Source organism: Equus caballus, chromosome 15 (genome assembly GCF_041296265.1).
Source record: "Equus caballus isolate H_3958 breed thoroughbred chromosome 15, TB-T2T, whole genome shotgun sequence".
Lineage (NCBI taxonomy): Eukaryota > Metazoa > Chordata > Mammalia > Perissodactyla > Equidae > Equus > Equus caballus.
Genome location: NC_091698.1, coordinates 85074444 through 85091661, shown reverse-complemented (window position 1 = coordinate 85091661; position 17218 = coordinate 85074444).

Here is a 17218-nt window from a genome sequence, read left to right as displayed (position 1 = left end):
TCAAGCAAGTCATCCATTACACAAAAGCATATGCACAAGGTCCCAGATCATAACGTGGAAGAAAGAGAAATACTGTTGAGTGTTCCTTGCTGGGAATCAACAACGAAAGCAGGCTGGACATCCAAAGGGAAGCCCATAGCCACTGTGCCTTCCCTCCCTGCTCACTTCCCATTCGCTGCCTCCATGAAGTTCTCTAACCCCACCCATCCCCACGCCACCTCCGGATGCAACCCCATAGAGTTCTGTGAGTTTGCCTTTACTTGTAGCTCTATTTTGATCTGTTCTTTGAGTAGTGTGAGAAATGTCTGTCGTCCCCTCAATTGGATTGGTCTCCTCCCCACAGAAAAGGGATCCTGTCCCACCACCTCACTCATGACCTCCCTCCCAGAGTCCACGCAGCCACTACTGCTGTCTGGTTGGGCCGTAAACCAGCTCATGAGTCCACTGTAGACCCTGGCTAAGCAGCCCTGGGTGGTGAACCCCCAGGCTCCCAACCGGGAAGGGAAGACACCTGGACTCTTTCTGCCGAGCCATCAAAGGAGATGAACTAACAGAAAGACAATCCTATTAGGAAAGTGCAGAAACAGCATGAATTCTTACCCAGGACTGTTGTGGATGCATAAAGGTCCAGCAGGGTACAGATTCCAAAAGAAGCAGAGAGAAGAATTGTAGTCCTCTCTCAGGACAACCTGCTTCCCATAATTTGTATAAGTCCCAGGGGAGCTGGGCCTGAGTTGCTCCTCCCTCCGCCTGCTGCAGCCCTCCCGGAGGCTTAGCGCCTCTCTCAGGGGAAACCTCAGCTCCCTACTTTCCAACCCAGGAACAAAGGCTTTGTTTTCTGTTCCCTTATCCTTTAGGGCAACAGGTTTCAAGAATCTGACTCCTTCTTTGGTGTGGTTGTGACTTGCGTAGTGGTGGTGTTGAACAGTGTTGTGCCCAGTGATGGCAAGGAAGAGGGAAGCCCAGCAATGCCCTGGAGAATGGCTGAGAGGGTGTGTGTGTGTGTGTGTGTGTGTGTGTGTGTGTGTGTGCTGTCTGACCAGGGCTCTAGGAGCAAATGGGAAAGGGAACACGGCTAATCCTCTTCTTACTGGCTCTTACCACTCACTGTCAAAGTGGCAGGGTGGTCCAGGGCAGGACATGTGATGGGGGCTGGAGAGCCCAATGTGCAAAGGAAAGAGAAAACCATATTACACTGTCACTGATACACAGGGCAGAACGAGAAAGGAGGCATTGCCTGGTCTCTCAGCTGGAGGTCTTCAAGCAGGGGATGGGAGAGGAGAAGCTGGGGGGCTGGCACACTCAGGAGCTGAGAGCCAGGGCTCGTGAAGGTCGTTAGCTGAGAATCTTACTCCTTAGAATTTATCCTAAAGAAAGGACTCAAATGAGTACAAATTAAAAATTTTTTATTATATATCTACATTACACCACTATGTATCATAATGGAAACTAAAGTGTCCACCAACAGGGGGCTTTGTATGTAATTAATCAGAAGGATATCATACAGCTGTTAAAAAAGAAAAGATAATAATAAGAAAAAAGCAGATATTAGGCCGGCCTGGTGGCACAGCGGTTAAGTGCGCACATTCTGCTTTGGTGGCCCGGGGTTTGCCGGTTTGGATCCCGGGTGTAGACATGGCACCACTTGACAAGCCATGCTGTGGGAGGCATCCCACATATAAACTAGAGGAGGATGGGCATGATGTTAGCTCAGGGCCAGCCTTCCTCAGCAAAAAGAGGAGGATTGGCAGCAGTTAGCTCAGGACTAATCTTCCTCAAAAAAAAAAAAAAGAAAAAAGCAGATACCAATGTCACATGGCCACCTAAAAACATGTCAATATAGAAAAGAATTGGTATAAAACAAAAACTTAAATTGGGATGGTTGAGGATGGAATTTCTTTTTTCTTCTTCTTTTTCTCCCCAAAGCCCCCCAGTACATAGTTGTATATTCTAGTTGTGGGTCCTTCTAGTTGTGAAGTGTGGGACGCTGCCTCAGCATGGCCTGATGAGCGGTGCCATGTCCATGCCCAGGATCCGAACGGCTAAACCCTGGGCCGCCAAAGCAGAGCGCGCGAACTTAACCACTTGGCCATGGGGCTGGCCCCAGAGGATGGAATTTTGAGGGAGTGGTTTCTAACTTTAAAAAAGTCATTTGAATGTATTGGGCATATAACTTTTAACAAAAGAAAAAAATAAATACAGCCTAAACATTCCCTTTCTTCTGAGAAGCCACAAAGACTACAGCTCCCAGCGCTGCTCCCACGTGGCAACGTCTCAGCTCTGACCTCCCTGAGGAGTGACTGTGCCTTCGCTCCTTGGGGGTCTGAGCCCGCATCCCCAGCTTTGCCTCTTCTGACGCAGCCTGCGGGTGGTCCAGAGGGTTCTGTGGGTGCAGGGTGAGGAGTCTTTACTGAACTGCCTGGGCTCTGAGGAAGTGCAGGTTGCTTTAAAGTCCTCAGCCCCAGCCAGTGAGGGCCCGGGAGAGGAGGGTGAGAATGACCAGAAGAAAGCTCCCATGGAGGAGTCTGGAGATCAAGAGCAGTGATGGTCACCATCTGCTCTCGCGTGAATGATTCAGAGCAACACAGCACAAGGACGTAACAGGGACATCCAGGTAGTCCAGGAAGTGGATCACTCTGAGGTTCTGGGCCAACACCTGCATGCTAATCTTTCCACTAGAAAAGCCTTGCAGGACTCAGAGCAGCCATGGTTTCCTGTCTCCCCAGACATATCTCCAGCGTGAAGGAGCGTCCATGCAGGAGGGCTACCCGAACCCTGGGCTGAAATGGAATTACGCTCTCTGTGTTGGTCTGCAACTCGCGTTCTCTGCCTAACGCTGCATGATCGGACATTCTGGAGTTCTTTAAATGAGATGAATGGAAGCCCCCTTGGAGAAACCCTGGTCCGTGGAGCAGAAAAATAACCCCATAAGTGGAGAGGCAGTGAGCAGAATGTGCTGGCCAGGACTGAGGAAGGAGGAGGCCCTCACCTGGACCAGGCAGGGAAGCCGGAGGCAGATGCCAAGTTGTGAGAGGAAAGGGCGCTTATCAAGTGATTGAAAGGACTGAGAAGGTGCAGTGGCAAGTCCAATGTTCAGGGCATAACAAGTGTCTCTCCAAGTGTCTTCAGAGTCTTTTATGTGTCTTCAGTTTACAAGTGTGCGCATGCACACAAACACACGCACAGGGAGAGCACATTCTACTCCATTATCAGATCACACTTGGATACCCCTGAGAACTGACAACCCAGTGCTGCTGTTAATAATAGCATGACTCTTCCCTGCAACTTTTCCATGGAAACAGCAGCAAGAAACAGGAGACAGCCAACATCAGATTGCACCCAGATTCCACCCCAGGCACAAGAGACGTCGTGGTTAGTGCCTCAAAGTAAAATTAGTGTTCTTCAAGCCCTTTCATGGAATCAAAGGCTCTTAGGTTTGGGAGTAACCGTACTGCTCAGCCAGTCTATACCCACACCCATGCCTGAGTCTCCTCTCCAACAACCTCCTCCCCCCATCTCCATGTAAAGCAAAGGTGTGCCTCTTCTTGGATTCCTCTACTCACCAGGAGCTCATTACCTCCCAAAGCAGCCTATTCCATCCCCTGACACGTCTGACTCCAGAAAAAATCTGTAATTTCTGCCTACTGTTTCTAATTCTCCCCACTGGGGCCATACAGTTCAGACCTCACCCCTCCCCAACATGACAGGCTTTCGTGTAAAAAGACAGCCATGCGACGGCTCCAATGTCGCCACTGGATTGCCTGTCCTGACTATAGATCTGAGACTCCAGCTCCTTGGCTCAGAGGATATTTACATTCAAATCAGGGAGAAAAGAGAAGGCTCCAGGCCGAAAGTCCCTTCCTCAGAGCACAACCTCTCTCCTCCAGGGCAGTCTCTGGCCCCCATGCCTTTGTGGGTCACTCTCATGGCTCCTGGGGGAGGGGGTGGGAGGGCACACTTAGGGTGGAAGGGGCCGTCTTCAATTCTAAAGCCAGGCTGTTTACAGTCTCTAGGAAGACGCGTGCTCCAGCCAAGCAGGCGACGATGCCTTCATTTCCTGCACTGCTGTGACTTCGGTTTCTCTCTAGGCCCTCTTGTGTTGGGCACCAAGATGCTCTGCCAACCGCCTCAGCTCTTCCCCTGCCCAGTGTACTCCTTTCTTCCCTGAGACTGAACCAATACTTTTTACTAAATGTTTAAAGTGGTGAGCAGATAAATTTCCTATGTAAACTACAAACTTGGAAGACTGAATACAGGAAAACAATTCAAATAAAACTTACACAGAAGTGGGGCCAGCCTGGTGGCACAGTGGTTAAGTTCTCACGTTCCGCTTCAACAGCCCGGGGTTCATCAGTTCAGATCCCAGGTGTGGACATAGCACCGCTTGGCAAGCCATGGTGTGGTAGGCATCCCACATATAAACTAGAGGAAAATGGGCACAGATGTTAGCTCAGGGCCAGTCTTCCTCAGCAAAAAGAGGAGGATTAGCAGCAGATGTTAGCTCAGGGCTAATCTTCCTCAAAAAAAATAATAATAATAATAAAAGAATAAAGTTTTTAAAAAAACTTACACAGAAGTGTACCAGGCACATTAATAACATGAAAGACAAGGCCTGGCCCTGTGGCCTAGTGGTTAAGCTTGGCACACTGCACTTCAGTGGCCTGGGTTTGGTTCCCAGGTGCAGAACTACATCACTCGTCAGCAGCAATGCTGTGGCAGTGACCCACATACAAAATAGAGGAATATTGGCACAGATGTTGGCTCAGGGCTAATCTTCCTCAGCATAAAATAAAATAAATTTCTTTAAAAAAATAATAATATGAATGACAATGATGAGACAGCCTGGCAATTAGATGTAATGATCAGCAGGCCATACGTGGATGATCCACATGCTAAATCATGGCCATTGAGACCAAGATTATAACACATCAAATCCAAGGTCACCAACTCCTGGGGTTCGAGGGAGAAGGGACAGCTACGATGGGTCTGCATGCCCAGCTCGTGGGGCCATTAGCAGTAACTGGGTGCCTCTCATTATCTCCCAGAGCCTAGACAGGTCAGGATAGGACAGTCCTACAATAACTCTCCAAGAGACTTCCAGGGGTTTGCATAGGCCTGTGGCCCCACTGTGCTCTCCCTTCAGAGTCCCTTCCAGTCTCCCCATTACACAGCCAAAGAAACAGAAGCCCAGGGGAGTGACATCAGCATCAGGGCAGAGGGAGCTTCCCCAGTAATCTCTCCCCTCCAACATACAATGAAAAAGACATTCACACTCCAACAGAGGACATCCAAACACAACACAAAAGATGTCTGAGAGACCCATGCAGCCATACAATGGAGGGCGGAGAAACTGGAGGCCCCCCTCAGAGGAGGTGGAATGGGATAAGAGAAAACTTTGCTCCCTCTCCAAAAGACTGGGATCCAGGACCACAGGTGGCCTAAGAGAGGGAAGGAATGGGGGCAGGGACGTTCATTTGCAGGAACATCCAAGATCCTGGAGGGACCTCACAGCCTAGGGGAAAGCCCCTACTGAGGTGAAAGCTAACAGAGGGGTGACCTCATCAAGCCAACATCCTAGGAGAGAAGATAGTGAGGGCAGACCGAGAAAACCCCAAGAGCACACAGAAGAAAGCACCCCGAGCGCCAGGTCCAGTGCCTGTGATCTCCACGGAATGCAGAGGGCTCAGAATACATGGCTCTGGACTCCTACCCCATAGTGATAGGCAGTAACTGCCACCAAATAATACCACGGTGCACAAAAACAGAGCCATGCCCTCCAGCAGTATCAAAAATTATATTAAATCTCCAGACCAGAGAGAAAATGGTAACTATCCAGAAATCAGTCCTGAGGACACAGAAGTATGTAATCTAAATGACAGAGAATTCAAAATAGCTATCGTCAAAAAACTCAACGAGTTAAAAGAGAAGGTAGAGAAACAATTTAACAAGTTCAGGGGCTACTTCACAAAAGAGACTGAAACTATAATGAAGAATCAGTCAGAAATATTGGAGATGAAAGACACCATGGAAGAGATAAAACAAAATATGGATTCCCTGAACGCCTGAGCAGACGCCATAGAGGAGCGAATCAGCACAATCAAGGAAACAGAAGCCCAGAGAGGGTAAGTGAATCCTTGGGCAAAGAGGCTCCCCAAATGAGGTCAAGGGGACTTTGCAGGCGTGAGGTGGGTGTGGTTCTTACTCAGTCCTGCCACAGTGATGGGGACGGCCAGCCAGGGAGGGTCAGGAGAGAAGTGACACGGAGAACAGAGAGACACAGCATTAATCTGGGACGTGAGTCAGCCTGAGTTACCTCCAAGATCCCAGGGGGCCTCAGGGCCCCATGTCCTGTGCTCTCAAACCCATTCCCACCGAAAGCAGAGTCCAGCTCCTCGGGGCCACAGGGGGTGCTCCAGGCCCTGCGTTTCTGTGAGGAGAGAAAGGCCGGAAGCCCGAGTAACCACCAGAACCAGGTACCGCCAAACGTGGCGGGACGTCAGGAGACCTCTCCTGTCCCTCTCCCTGCCTGCTGCTAAATGTGCCAGAACTTGGAGACAGGGTCTTTAGAGAGGTAACTAAGGTAAAATGAGGTCATATAGGTGGGCCCTAATCTAGTGTGACAGCTGTCCTTATGAGAAGGGATTAAGACACAGGTAGGTTTAGAGGGAAGATCGTGGGGAGACACAGGGAGAAGACAGCCATCTACAAGCCAAGGAGAGAGCCCTCAGATAAAGCATCCTGCCGGCACCTTCGGGACCTCCGGCCTCCAGAACTGTGAGGGAACAAATTTCTGTTGTTTAAGCCCCCCAGTCTGTGGTACTTTGTATGTCGGCCTTAGCAAATGAACACGGCCCTCATCTAGTACCCAGATCTCACTGATACAGGGGCATCCCCAAGAAGACAAGCTGGATGTGACATGGACAGGGGCTCTGGCCCCATGACAGAGAACATGTGTGGAGGGTGTGGGGTGTGGAGGGTGTGGGGTGAGGAGGTAAACATCCCCACCGCAGACAGGGCATGGGCTGATCAGGGCAACAAAGCTGGGATCCACATGAGCGAATATACCCAGTAGAAGGAATGGGTCCCTATGGGCTTGGGAGAGAGTCCAGACTCACTTGGGGCCTTTTCCACTGGGAGCCCAGGGCAGACAGTGTTGAGTAGTGGGGAGAATTGTAGAACTGATGGTGGGAAGAGAGATCTGCCACACCCTGCTCTCCCTCCAGCTTCCAGGGTGGCGAGAACAGCAGGCCACAGGCCCGGGAGGAACCCTGAAGGAAAATAAACCAGATGAGGGCGTTTCACTGGCAGCGTCTGTGCAGGCACTCAAATTGGAAAATAATGATAAAAAGAAAGAGAGACAGACACATGGATAAAGAAACTTCTGTATTCTGAGGGCTTTCGCAGGCTGATACCCGGTCGTCCTGACAACTCTGAGGTGAGCATTAGGACCCCACCTTCCATACGAGGCAGTAAAACAACGAAGTAGAAAGGAGCACAGGCCTGGCTTGGGACAGCCTGGGTGTAAACCCTGGTTCTGACCATAGCTCAGGGACCCGGGCAAGTTGCTTATTCCCTCTTTGCCCCAGTTACGGGGTCGGGCTGATGGGGAGGAGAGAACCTCCTCGCTGGGGTACTGTGAGGACTGAACTCAGTGATGTTGGGACAGCGCCTGCCGCCCAATAAATGGTAGCTGCTATTGTTATTGTGGTTCCGTAGTAACGAGTTCAGGGAGGCTGACGGGCCACATGGCAGAAGCAAGGCTTGAACACAGTCTGCAGACCTAAGTAAGGAACGACTGCCAGGAACAGACCCCCTGTACCAAGCAAAGAGCACAGCCACATCAAGAAGGTGTCGGCCCTCGACTCACCTGCACAGGGAGACCTGGGCCCTATTTCAGGACAGTTCTGTGAGGATGGCTCAGGGGGCAGCAGTCTCAGGGGCCAGGACCTAGCGGGCTCAGGGGTTTTAAGTAATTCTGAAAGGTTGTCACCAGCTATTGAACAAAATTGGTCACCCTCAGTTCCAAAGCAGAGGGACTAACATGCCGTGACATCTCGAATTTATTCGGTGCCTTTCTGCCAAGGAGATCAAAGCACTTCAAAATAATTTCCTCTAAACTCTTCTGAGAAAGAAGCCAGTAGGGAAAAACCCATTTCCCCTATGAGCTATGCTTGACATCGGTCCTAACCTCTGAAATTTTATGTGTCTTTATGATTTACGAAAGGCTTTTGCAGATATTCTCAGTGGTGCTCTGGGAAGTAGCCAGACGGGTGGGATGGACCCCATTTTACTGATGGGTAAATGGGAGCCCAGGGAGCTTGAGGGCCTTCCCGAGTGAGGACTTTCATCACACTACTGCACGTTGATATTTCCACGGCCTGGTGTCAAGTTCCACACAGATCCCAAGCAGGGCCAGGTCCCTGGAAGGCCTCTGAATCAAGCAGCTCATGACAATGCCACCTACTCCCCACTGTCTGAATCCCAGAAAGCCGGTGCCTGCATACAACGGAAGCAGCCCTGCACAGTGCTGAGCGACAGCCAGGGCTCTCCCAGCTCCAGGGCACTGGGACTCCAGCAAGTCGCAGACTGGGAGGTGTCTTCCACGCTTTGCCATGTTCGCTAGTTTCTCCTTCCCGGGTCACCCCCAAATTCCTCCTGTGTTCCCGATCCTTTCCCCTCTCCTTTCCACAAGACTCCCCTTCTTCAATCCTTCTACACTTCGATCCCCCCACTGCATTCAGCTCCTTGCTCTTCACGGGGCATTTCTCTTTGTCTACAAATGTGGTCCAACTGTGTCCTCAAAGCTGGAAGAAGCTTCCCCCGACCCTGCTGCCCATCCCCTTGGCCCCCGACCCCGCCCCCCACCCCCACCGCCTCTTCCTCTCCCTGACAAGCTGCCCCTGGACTGTGGACGGTAGTTGCTTCCAGTTTTTCACCACGCACTCCTGAGCCTACAGGCGGACTTCCACCTCACTCTTTACTGTAACTGCTCCCCAAGCACCCTTCTTGTTCTCCTAAATAATAACCACCACATATCTAGGGGTCACCTCTGCAGGTGCTGTGCCAACCACCCTTAAAATGACCTTGAGAGATGGGTGCTATTAGTCCAGGTTAAAACGAGGCAACTGAGGCTCACAGTAAGAGTCTGGGTTCGAGCTCAAGTCTGATTCTGAAGCCGGTGCCTCTGTTGCCACCATCCTTCTCATTGTGCTGCATCAAGAGCCTGGAACAGGGCCGGCCCCTCTGCCCCGCAGCAGCCCCCGATCCTGCACTCCAGGCCAGAGTTTCCCACGGTTCTTCCTTTGAGCATCCACCACCCTCCTACACTCTCCTCAGGCCTCAGCTGCAACCTCTTTGCAGAAAGCCCCCAAAGGCACCCTCTGGCTCCAGCCCCCTCCCAGATTTGGGTTCTATATTTCCAAATCTATGAGGTCACAGCCCCTTGGCTGCTCAGCTTCCTGGGGTCTTGCAATATAAAGTTTCTAAACCCAGGCTCTTCATCTTCTCCTCAAAGGGGTCTCTATCTTGCAGCTGCTCGACCTCTGCCAAGGATGCTGGAATTCTCGGTCATCCTGGGCTTTTCTATAAGCCTGGCATTTCCACATCCAGGCCACTCACCACAGTAATTCTTTCTTCATATTTCTCTCAAAACCATTGTTTCCTTCCTCACCTCATCTCCTTACAGCTGATCTAGTGTCACTTTCCCATTGGCCTTGCCTGGGACCTCTGGCCCTGGGCCCCCTAAGTCTCCTTCATATGCCTTGGGATTGACCTTCCTTGAAGTGGAGCATAAAGATTCTGCTCCTTGGTCCCAGCCTCATGCCGTAACTCCACCTCCCCAACCTGAGCACCACACCAAGTGATACCCCAGTGAATCCCTTTACAGAGGAAGCACAGGGTTCAAAGTCAGACAGACCTCTGCCTGAGACATAGCGCCCCTACTCACTTGCTGTGTGACCTTTAGGTTGGCAACTTAACCTCTCTGAACTTCAGTTCTCTCATCTGAAAATTTAACCAAGTTGTTGAAAGGATTAAATGGGATAATATTTATAGAGCACTTAACATACCCCTGGCAGCTCACTCAGGAAGTGGTGACCAATATCTTTATTGGAGACTAAAATATACCTCAGCCACCCCCAACCCTAGCCCACCTCCCCACACCGCATGCCACCTTGGAGACCTCTCCACTGCAGGAAGGGCAGAGATGCCCCCTCAGGAGTCGTCTGTAAGGGGAGGGCAAGTGATGACAGTGAAAGTACATTTAATGCCAATAGGAGATGGAGAATTACTTGCTTGAGAGTCAGTCCCATGCCAGGCGACAGCCAGGACCAGCAGAAGAACCAAAGCCTTCATCCTTGGTGCAGAGAAGGGTCATTTCCTCCCCAGGGACGTGGTGCTGGGTGGAACCTGGGCTGGCCTCTCCCTTTTCACAAGGATGACCCTGCAGCCCCTCCCACGGGAGGAACTTGATGTTTCTCCACCCTGGTGCTCTCAAGGACCAGGCCAGCCCCGGGGCTCCCTCCCCTCCTCACCTTCCAGCCCTGGTGCCACGTCCGAGCTCCAGCCACAGTGGCCCCACTCCCCTTCTCAAGCCCAGTGCGGCTCCCCAGGGCTCCGACCCCCAGCCCGTCTTATGGAGAATCAGGCTTCCCAAAGTTCTTTTTTCTGTGCTCTGGAGATTCAGGAGTCACGTAGAAATTGAAGTCACATGGAAATGGAACAGGGGCTTATTTACCCGAATTCATTACAGATAACTCCGGCCAATCAGTAAAGCTCTCCCCTGGACATGAGGAAAGGACAGGACTCACCCCGGGTCAGGGAGCTACAGAGGGTTTATTTACTTTTGTTCATATTGCTCATTTCATGCTCCAGTTTAATTATGTTATTTTAGTGGATTTGAGTCAGGAGTAGCTCAAAATCACATAATGAAGAATATTCTACTTCAATAACAGTTGACTTGTGGGTCTGGGGAGAATGGCTTGGGGGTGGCTCCGTAGTGATGGCTATAGGGCCCACGTGTATACACACACACACACACACACAGAAATAAGCCTTGTTGAGATGCATTCTGGGATAAGAAACATGCTGTGTGGAGACAGGCACATTTACAGACTGTAGGTGGGAATGTAATTGAAGGGGTTCAGAATATGTCACCCCAAAATATGCCACTTTGGCATATTGATTATTTTGAATTAAAGGTATTTAAGAAACAACCACTGCAAGAAGGATACCTTGACCCTCCTTTGTCTTCCTGAAAGGAGGAGACAAAAATCTCTTATGTGAGGGGCCAGCCCGGTGGTGCAGCGGTTAATTTCGCACGTTCCGCTTCTCGGAGGCCCGGGGTTCCCAGTTCTGATCCCGGGTGCAGACATGGCACTGCTTGGCACGCTGTGCTGTGGTAGGCATCCTGCATATGGGGTGGAGGAGGATGGGCACGAACGTTGGCTCGGGGCCAGGCTTCCTCAGCAAAAAGAGGAGGACCGGCAGTAGTTGGCTCAGGGCTAATCTTCCTCAAGAAAAAAATCTCTTATGTGAAAGGTACCTCCCTGTATGGGGCGGATAGAAGACGTCCTATCACCAGACACAGGGAGTTTGGGGCCGGGAAGCTGTATAAGCAAAACTTGTTAACTAACCCTTATCTTCCCGATTAGTCCTTCACTATCTGCTACCCCTAGCACAAACGCCTTTGTCTTGTCAATTCTTCACAACCGTATTTGTTTCTTTCTCTAAAAGGTATAAAAGCCTCCTGCTCTCTGGTCAGTTCTGTGGGTCTTCATTCTCTTGTGAAGGTTCCCAAATACGTGCAAAAATTCAATCAAAGTTTATGCTGTTCTCCTGTTAATCTGTGTTATGTCAGTTTAATTCTTAGGTCCAGCCAGAGACCCAAAGCGGGTCAAGGAGAATTTTTCCTCCCCTACATAATCTCATATTTTCTGTATCAAAACACTTGAAAATATGAGGACCAACAATTCTGCCACTAGGTTTCCCTTAATGAAATAATTAGAGCAGAATACCAAGATGGACATTCAAGAATATTTGTTCCGGACTGTTTATAACAGCAAAAAATGCAAACAACCTGGAAGTCCAAAAATAGCCTACAATTAGAGTTATTAAGTGCAAGCAACAGAAACCATTTCTGACTGATCTAGACCAAAAAAGGGGTTTATTAAAAGGATCTCATATTGCTTTATTTATGCAGCCAGGAACAGTGAGTGCCTGAGATCATGGGTGGCCTCACCACTGCTGCCATGGTGTACATTAGCAACCCTGCCAGCACCAAACCCTGGTCATTTTCACTGGCTCCACTGCCACATGCTGCCCAGGGATGCCCCATCTTGCTGAAGCCACTGCGTCTACCAAAGAGTTCCTCCAGGGCATCTCTGCTTTTAGCCACCAGCTCCTAGTTCCAAGCCTGGGGTGATGCTCATGGTGGGCAGAACCTGGGTCCTGTACCTGTGTTGCAACAGCAAGGGAGCCTGGGAACCGATTTGAGACTTTTTGCTCCTATGCGGGCAGGCTGACTCTGCCTCTTCTCACCCAGGTAGGGAGTTTGGATGCTGATGTAGGGAAGGAAGACAATTCCTCTACCCTCTATGTCCTTCTGGCTGGTCTAAGAATTAAATTGACATGAGACAGAATAACAGGACAAAATCAAACAAAGCTTTATAACATGTACACACAGGAGAAACTCAGGACAGTTGAGTGACTCACCAGAATGGCTGAGGTCACCACCTTAAATACCATCTTCAGCTAAAGACAAAGGAGGATGTTGGGGGTAGTGGTTTGGGCCTCCAAAGGGGCGGAAGGCAATTTACATGGAGATGAAAAAGCAAATGTTTGATTTACAAATATTCCCTGGGCCATCTGTGGATAATGTTATCTTATGGTACTAACTCTTTCCTGGAACAGGCCTTCTATGTTAAATTCTTATAGGTGGTTAAGGGGAAGGTTAAAGTTTCTTTCTGAGTCTTCTGTTCTTAAAAATAATCAAGCCAAAGAGACACATTTTGAGATGACCAATTCCAATCCCCCACACTGAGAAGCCAAAAAAATTGATGAATGTACATTAGATCAGGGAACAGGTAAAGTAAATGACGATACCTGAATACAAGTGAGATACTCTTGTAAAGGGGCTGAATCTAAATCTACACGCTTGATTTTCCTAACTGAACTTGGTTTTTATTACGTGTGCCCATTCAGTGGACTGGGAAGTAGTGGAGTAGCAATGGTAGATTAATCGCAGAGAATTTGCGGTTCTCCTCCTGTGGGGTGAATCTAAAATCTGGGGGCTCACACAGTGCAACAGCAAGCACTCTCTGCTCTAGACTCCCTATTTTATTTGGACAAGCTTTCTTCTTGACCACCGTGGTTTGGCTTGGAGGTAGAGAGAGAGCTGCAGGATGCCCTCTCTTTGGTGTTCACACTAGCTGTGCTCAACCCTCCTCATCCTCTCTGTTGCTCTCCTGAGCCCGAGCCTCAAAGTCTTGATCTGACCTCCTGAATGTGAAGACTTACTCATGTTCACATATTCTTCCAAATCTATTGCTTATGCCTGAGTTCCCTCTGCACTCCCTGAGGGCTAGGCTTTGAAAACGCAAAAGGCAGGAATTAATTCCTTTTTTCTCTGCTTTCTGTATCTTCATCCCTTTCCTGAGGCAGTGAATGTTGAGTACCCTGGCTGACTGAGTGGGGAGAGTACCAAGGAAATGTGGAGAAATATCCTTCTGTAGACATTTCCCAATATTATCCCTTCACACACTGTACCTACGGATATTTTTTCAGAAAGATAAGATCATGACACCTACTAATATAGAATGAACACATTTAAAGATTTTATTTAACATTTATTACTGAAAGAACCAGTAAGATATAAAAACTACAAGGAGAATCCAAAAAACAAACACATATAGATAATCAGGAATGCTGAGATGAATTTGTTAAAAGATGCAAGACCGGTCTCTTTCACTGGATGAAATTAATTGCATCTTTCCTGGAAAAAATGTATTTACATGTCTATAAACAGGAGTCATTGCAGTCACCATCAATTCTCCTGTCATGGTTTATTCTAGAGTTACAAAATGATCAAAGATGATGGAAGGCACAGACACTATGGAATCAGATAACCCCAGAAAGGTCCAAGCCTGGCCATCCACAAAAAGAATATGGTATCAATTTCCTAGGATTAAGAACCAAACTGGTACTCAATAACATAACACAAGCTAGGTCTTTTAAAACCATATAGATTTATTTTCTCACAGTTTTGGAGGCCAGAAGCCTGGGATCAAGGTGTCTGCAGGGTCATGCTCTCTCCAAAGGCTTTAGGGAAGAAGCCTTCCTTGTCTCTTTCAGCTTCTGGTGGTTCCTCACAATTCTTGGCCATCCTTGCCTTGTATACATCATTCTGACTTCATTGTCATGAGAGATTTTCCCTGTGTATATGCATCTAAATTTCCCACTTCTTATGAGGACACCAGGCATATTGGACTAAGGCCCACCCCAATGACCTCATCTTAATTTGATTAAATCTGCAAAGATGTTACTTCTCGCAGTTCTGGAGGCTGGAAGTTCAAGATCAGGGTGCCAGCATGGTCAAGTTTAGTGAGGGCCCTCTTCCAGGTTGCAGACTTCTCGTTGTATCCTCACATCGTGGGAGGGGCAAGGGAGATTTCTTGAGCTTCTTTCTGCCCTCATGACCTAATCACCTTGTTACCAGCCACAACCACAGGTTCATTTTACCTGCCACACAAGAGGGACGAAAAATTAAAAAAACTGGAATGCCAGGCTTATGGCAAGGAAAGGAGATTTTATTATTATCGAAAGGCAGCCAGACAAGGAGAAGGGAAATAAAATTCAAATCTACCTCCTCGAAGAAAAAAGGTAGGGGTTTTTATTTGAGGTTTTAGGTAGGGGAAGAGGAGCATATGGCCCTGCAGGTTGGTGCCTTCCCACAAGCCTGCGCTGGGCCTTGTGAGGCTGCCTGCAGGAAGTGGGATGGCATGATGAGGGAATCTGCAGGTGAGTGTCCTTGATTGTCTGCCTCCATAACGGATGATGGGTTTGGTCCAGGAAGCCAAGGAGTTGGGGTCTAGGAAGCTTCAGCTTCTTGATATTCTTTAGACATCATTTTCCCTATAATAAACTTCAAGGACGTTCAACTAGCCAAAACTTTAGGTGAAAGCAAGAGCCAAGGTTAGAAAGAGAGGCTCAACTGGTTCAAGCCAAGAAAACCGAGGCACTGTTGACACACCTATGGGAGTCTGAAGAGAAATAGAGATCCTAGTCTGTCATTTTGCTAAGATCAAGGGACGACTGGTGGAACTGGGAAACAAATTCAGGCAGAAGGGGAGGGAAAGCATCCAAAGTGGCTTCTGCATCTCTGAGATACCGGAGCAGAAGACATTTTGCTGTCACGGATGGAAATGAGCAAAATGACGTCCGTCACTTCTCATCCCACCCTGAGACAACACCTCTGTAGTGCCACCAGTGGACAAAACCCCCTGAGTTGCCTTGTGCCATTATATTGATGATGTCGTGTTAGACTCTGAGTCTTTTTCAGACGTCCAGGAAGGCTCCTGCTCCCTTGTCACAGTGAATGACAAAGTGTAAGGGTCTGGGTTGTCTATCAAATACTTTGGTGTTGTCTGGTCGGGTAAGACAAAAGTGGCTCCCGCTACTGTTATAGATAAGATACAGGCTGTATGTCCTCTTTACAAGTTGGTGCCAAAGGGTGTTATCTGGGACTAGGGGACCACCGAACAGGAGGCCTTCACCCAAGCCAAGTAACAGTAACACAAATCCAGTCCTTGGGAGTTTTAACACGAGGACAACCATGTGAATTGGACGTTTCCAGTTACCCAGAGGAGTTTGGATGGGGTCTCTGGCAAAGGCAAGGCAACAAGTGAGTGCCCCTTGGCTTCTGGTCTCAAGGGGTCTGAAAACTGGTATAGTGCCCTGGGACGACAACTGTGTATTGCTTGTCTGGCCCTCCAACAGGTGGAACCCATAACCCATTCCCTGCCAGTCATGGTCTGTACTCATCTGCCCATCATGGGATGTCTGTGGGATGCTTTTCAGAAGCCCCACTAGGGAGCAGCCCAAACACAGACATTGGCAAAATGGCATGCATACTTACAACAGCGAGGCACCCTCACCAGTAGTCCCCTGAGTTCAGAACTGCACGCGATCCTAGGACCAGTAACATACACCACAGAAGAAAAAACTCCATTAGATGGGGTGCCCAGGCATGAAACCCTGCCACACGTACAGGAAGGGGAAGAACCAATCCGGGCAGAGGCCTGGTATATGGATGGCTCTGCAAGGGGCAACCCCCCCCCCCCCCCCCCCCCCCCGCCCAGTGGACGGCAGTGGCCATCCAGTCTTCGACTGACAGCATGTGGTTGGACTCTGGCTCTGGGTACAACAGTCAATGGGCTGAACTGCGGACCGCCTGGATGGCATTGACTCGTGAGCCCATCCAATATGTCTGTGCATGGACAGTCAGGCAGTCTATAAAGGGCTCACCCTGTGGATGACAAAAGGGGCAAAACCAAAGTGGACTATTCATGGTCACCCATTGTGGAGGGCAGTGGGTCCGGGAAATGACAGTAACGGTGTATCGTGTGTCTGCACATCAGGCAACAACGCTCCCAGGAAACCAGCAAGCAGATGAGTTCGCATGGATCCATCTCCTGGAAAAAGCACCAGCCGAAAGAGTGGCAGAATGGCTACACAAGAAGACTGGACATAAAGGACAAAGGACCTTATGGCCTATTGCCAAGGCCTGGGGCCTCCCCCTACACTGCGCTGATATAGTGCAAGTCTGTCAGCATGCCCTTCTTGTTCTTTACAAAAACCCCGGGCCCTTCCCTTGGACACAGGCCTAACTTCCAGAGGCAACCAGAGTGCTCAACGCTGGCAGGTGGACTACATCGGGCCCTGGCCTCTTTCTGATGGCTGCCGGTATGCCTTTACTTGTATGAACACATATACAGAACTGCTACAGGCTTACCCCGGCAAGAGGGCCACACGAAAGACCACTACAAGAGGCCTGGAACACCTCCGTGCTGCATGTGGTGTCCCCATGGACATTGACAGTGAACAAGGTATGCATTTTTCTGGCTACCACGTCCAGATGTGGGCTGATCAAATGGACATACATTGACATTTTCACCTGCCATACAATCCCACGGCCACGGGGCTGGTGGAACGAATGAATGGC